Here is a 5,000-nt window from a genome sequence, read left to right as displayed (position 1 = left end):
GTTTTTAATGATCCTGATCTGATAAGGGGACTAGAGGTAAAAGAGCCGTTAGGAGGCAGTGATCACAACACGATAAGTTTTACTCTGCAAATGGAAAGGTAGAAGGGAAAATCGGAAGTGTCTGTATTACAGTATAGCAAAGGGGATTACAGAGGCATGAGGCGGGAGCTGGCCAAAATTGACTGGAAGGAGGCCCTAGCAGGGAAGACGGTAGAACAGCAATGGCAGGTATTCCAGGGAATAATGCAGAGGTTGCAGGATCAATTTATTCCAAAGAGGTGGAAAGACTCTAAGGGGAGTAAGAGACACCTGTGGCTGACAAGGGAAGTCAGGGACAGCATAAAAATTAAGGAGAGGAGGTATAACATAGCAAAGAAGAGTGGGAAGACAGAGGATTGGGACTCTTTTAAAGAGCAACAAAAGTTAACTAAAGAGGCAATGCGGGGAGAAAAGATGAGGTGCGAGGGTAAACTAGCCAATAATATAAAGGAGGATAGCAAAAGTTTTTTTAGGTACGTGAAGAGGAAAAAAATAGTCAAGGCAAATGTGGGTCCCTTGAAGACAGAAACGGGGGAATTTATTATGGGGAACAAAGAAATGGCAGACGAGTTAAACCGTTACTTTGGGTCTGTCTTCACTGAGGAAGATACACACAATCTCCCAAATGTTCTAGGGGCCGGAGAACCTAGGGTGATGGAGGAACTGAAGGAAATCCACATTAGGCAGGAAATGGTTTTGGGTAGACTGATGGGACTGAAGGCTGATAAATCCCCAGGGCCTGATGGTCTGCATCCCAGGGTACCTAAGGAGGTGGCTCTAGAAATAGTGGAAGCATTGGAGATCATTTTTCAATGTTCTATATAGATTCAGGATCAGTTCCTGTGGATTGGAGGATAGCAAATGTTATCCCACTTTTTAAGAAGGGAGGGAGAGAGAAAACGGGTAATTATAGACCAGTTAGTCTGACATCAGTGGTGGGGAAGATGCTGGAGTCAATTAGAAAAGACGAAATTGCTGAGCATTTGGATAGCAGTAACAGGATCATTGCGAGTCAGCATGGATTTACGAAGGGGAAATCATGCTTGACAAATCTACTGGAATGTTTTGAGGATGTAACTAGGAAAATTGACAGGGGAGAGTCAGTGGACGTGGTGTACCTCGACTTTCAGAAAGCCTTCGACAAGCTCCCACATAGGAGATTAGTGGGCAAAATTAGGGCACGTGGTATTGGGGGTAGGGTACTGACATGGATAGAAAATTGGTTGACAGACGGAAAGCAAAGAGTGGGTATAAATGGGTCCCTCTCGGAATGGCAGGCAGTGACCAGTGGGGTACCGCAAGGTTCGGTGCTGGGACCCCAGCTATTTACGATATGCATTAATGACTTAGACGGAGGGATTAAAAGTACCATTAGCAAATTTGCAGATGATACTAAGCTGGAGGGTAGTGTGAATTGTGAGGAAGATGCAATAAGGCTGCAGGATGACTTGGACAGGTTGTGTGAGTGGGCGGATACATGGCAGATGCAGTTTAATGTAGATAAGTGCGAGGTTATTCACTTTGGAAGTAAGAGTAGAAAGGCAGATTATTGTCTGAATGGTGTCAAGTTAGGAGGAGGGGGAGTTCAACGAGATCTGGATGTCCTAGTGCATCAGTCAATGAAAGGAAGCATGCAGGTACAGCAGGCAGTGAAGAAAGCCAATGGAATGTTGGCCTTCGTAACCAGAGGAGTTGAGTATAGGAGCAAAGAGGTCCTTCTACAGTTGTAGCGGGCCCTGGTGAGACCGCACCTGGAGTACTGTGTGCAGTTTTGGTCTCCAAATTTGAGGAAGGATATTCTTGCTATGGAGGGCGTGCAGCGTAGGTTCACTAGGTTAATTCCCGGAATGGCGGGACGGTCGTATGTTGAAAGGCTGGAGCGATTGGGCTTGTATACACTGGTATTTAGAAGAATGAGGGGGGATCTTATTGAAACATATACGATAATTAGGGGATTGGACACATTAGAGGCAGGAAACATGTTCCCAATGTTGGGGGAGTCCAGAACAAGGGGCCACCGTTTAAGAATAAGGGGTAGGCCATTTAGAACGGAGATGAGGAAGAACCTTTTCAGTCAGAGAGTGGTGAAGGTGTGGAATTCTCTGCCTCAGAAGGCAGTGGAGGCCAGTTCGTTGGATGCTTTCAAGAGAGAGCTGGATAGAGCTCTTAAGGATAACGGAGTGAGGGGGTATGGGGAGAAGGCAGGAACGGGGTACTGATTGAGAGTGATCAGCCATGATCGCATTGAATGGCGGTGCTGGCTCGAAGGGCTGAATGGCCGACTCCTGCACCTATTGTCTATTGTCTATTGTCTATAATCAACCACTTTATTTTGCCCGTCTTTGTGACTCCTCTTTGACACGTCGATCACCGCTGAGGCTGTTTTACCTGTTTCCCCTATGTACCGTAAGGTACACTCCTTACATTGAACTGCATACACCCCATTATTTCGCTCACGGGTTATCCTCTGTGCTATCCAGTCTCTCCTGTCACCCTGTTCTATGTTTTTGTCTATTACCCAGTGGGAGCAGGCCCCATATTGACATTAATTTGTAACCCTACTGCTCCCCTCGTCTGCTGGTTTTATCACCATCTCATGTTTATCCCTCAGCTCTGCCGTGGTCTCCCTCTCTTTTTTTCTGGTGAGGTTCGGCCTATCCTTTGTCATGGGCATATCCCAGGCTGTTTTAGTAACGTTCTTTTAAAACGTGTCGTGTTTGTTTGGCTTTACCCACGTTCCAGCATTAGAGGCCAATTTTTGCAATGTTTCCTGGGTGGGATTTGCCGGTTTTACAAATGGTGTCACTATCTCACCCTGCTTCCTGATACCCTTATGGGGTCGGCTCTGTTCTTGCAGAACCCTCGGGTGGTGCAGAGTCTGGGCCTTGTTATCAATATCTTGCCCTGCTTCCCGATACCCTTGCGGGTTCGGCTCTGTTCTTGCAGATCCCTCAGGTGGTGCAGAGTCTGGGCGGCATCGTCACCCAGCACACCGACGCCCACTGAAAATTACCCACGCACAGTGCGCGCCTGGAGCGGCAGTAGTTCAAACTACCCCTACCCCTACCCCTACCCCTACCGCTACCCCTACCCCTACCCCTACCCCTAACCCTAACCCTAACCCTAACCCTAACCCTAACCCTAACCCTAACCCTAACCCTAACCCTAACCCTAACCCTAACCCTAACCCTAACCCTAACCCTAACCCTAACCCTAACCCTAACCCTAACCCTAACCCTGACCCTAATGCAGGCAGAGTTATTTATAAAGTGGCCCAGACTCTGCACCACCTGAGGGTTTTGTAACAGAACCAACCCCATAAGGGTTTCAGGAAGCAGGGCAAGATATTGATAACAAGGCGCAGACTCTGCACCACCTCAGGGTTCTGCAAGAACAGAGCCGACCCCATAAGGGCATCAGGAATCAGGGCAAGATATTGATAAAATGGCCCAGACTCTGCACCACCTGAGGGTTCTGCAAGAACAGAGCCGACCCCATAAGGGCATCAGGAAGCAGGGCAAGATATTGGTAACAAGGCCCACGGGGAAGGCGGCATACTTTGGGGTTATTTTGTAGTGAGTTTTGAAGGCATGTGCTAGTGTTACGCATACCGAGGGCGCGCAAAGTTCGGCGCGCCCGGGCCAAAACGCCTCTGCTGGCCGCGGCCGAGTCGGCCGACGGATTGCCACGGACTTGCTTGACGACCTGTCACTCTCCGTGCATCGGTTGCACGCCCGGTTCGTCCTTTCCATTTGTTTCATGATGTACACGCGGCAGGCGGAATATTTTAAAAGCACTGTTCTGTTCGAAGTGCACAATGGCCGTTGGGGCAATGCAACTGGGGGTCGGTCGACCGGCTGACGACGCCTGCCTGCCGATTTGGTTCACGATGTCCCCGCCGAAGGCGGCATACTTGAAAGTACTGCCGTTCGCGGCGCGCAATTTGCAGGGGGGAGGAATTGTTAGTGGACGTCTGTGTGCTGGGTGACGATGCTTGCCGACTTGGTTCATGCCGTCCACGCCGAAGACGGCGCCGTTTAAAGTACTGCCGCTCGAGGTGCACAATTTGCGGGGGAATTGTTATTGGGCGTCGGCGTGCTGGGTGACGATGTGGAGATGAGGAACGCCGAGCCAGATCTATCTTATTTGTTTGCTTGGGCCACTGGACTTTGCATGGGCTTTGCATCATTGTGTGCTACGTTAAATCACGGCCAATTGAGTGAGTATTTTTTATTCAACCACTCTATTTTGCCCGTCTTTGTGACTCCTCTATGACACGCCGATCACCGCTGACGTGTTAATCTGCGTGTTAGGTATCTCGGGGGTCAGTTGGACGGACAGATGTGTAAGGGTTTTGTTCGGAAGGATCGTTGAGTGTAAACGGTGAACGGGGGTTAAAGGCCCTGAGGTTTCAATCCTCTAAAGAATGTAAAAGGTCTGACGCGTTAGCTAGCAGCTAATGAGGTGAACCTAGCAGCTAATGAGGCTCTCTCTCTCTCACGGCCCCGGGACTCCCTCCCTCCCTCCTCCCTCTTGGAACCCTCCCTGCGTGGGGGGGGGGCACGAAGAAAAAGAGGGTATAAGAAGAATCCAGTGGAAGGAGTAGGGACTGGGGGCGAGGTCAGACAGCCTATCCGGCTAATAAAGCATCATGAGGTTAGGTATAAACTCTGATGACTGCATAAACTCGCCCCTAATGGGGGGGGGGGGGGCACTCTCTCCCCCACCCCTCTCTCCCCAGTGCCACTCCCTCCGACCCCCCCCCCACTCTCTTCGTGTCGCTGGGCCCGCCCGGCACGGCCCCGAGGATCACTCCCCGCGCGGCAACGGGACACCGGGTCGCCGGGCCCGCAGGGTCGTCAGTCGGGCGGGGGGGGGGGAGGGTGGCCATGCCAGCAGCAGGAGAGGTTTCCAACGAACCCGCGACCGCAGCAGGACCGCCCTCGGCAGACATTTGGACC

The sequence above is a fragment of the Rhinoraja longicauda genome, unplaced genomic scaffold, assembly GCF_053455715.1.
Source record: "Rhinoraja longicauda isolate Sanriku21f unplaced genomic scaffold, sRhiLon1.1 Scf000060, whole genome shotgun sequence".
Lineage (NCBI taxonomy): Eukaryota > Metazoa > Chordata > Chondrichthyes > Rajiformes > Arhynchobatidae > Rhinoraja > Rhinoraja longicauda.
This window is presented reverse-complemented; position numbering follows the sequence as displayed.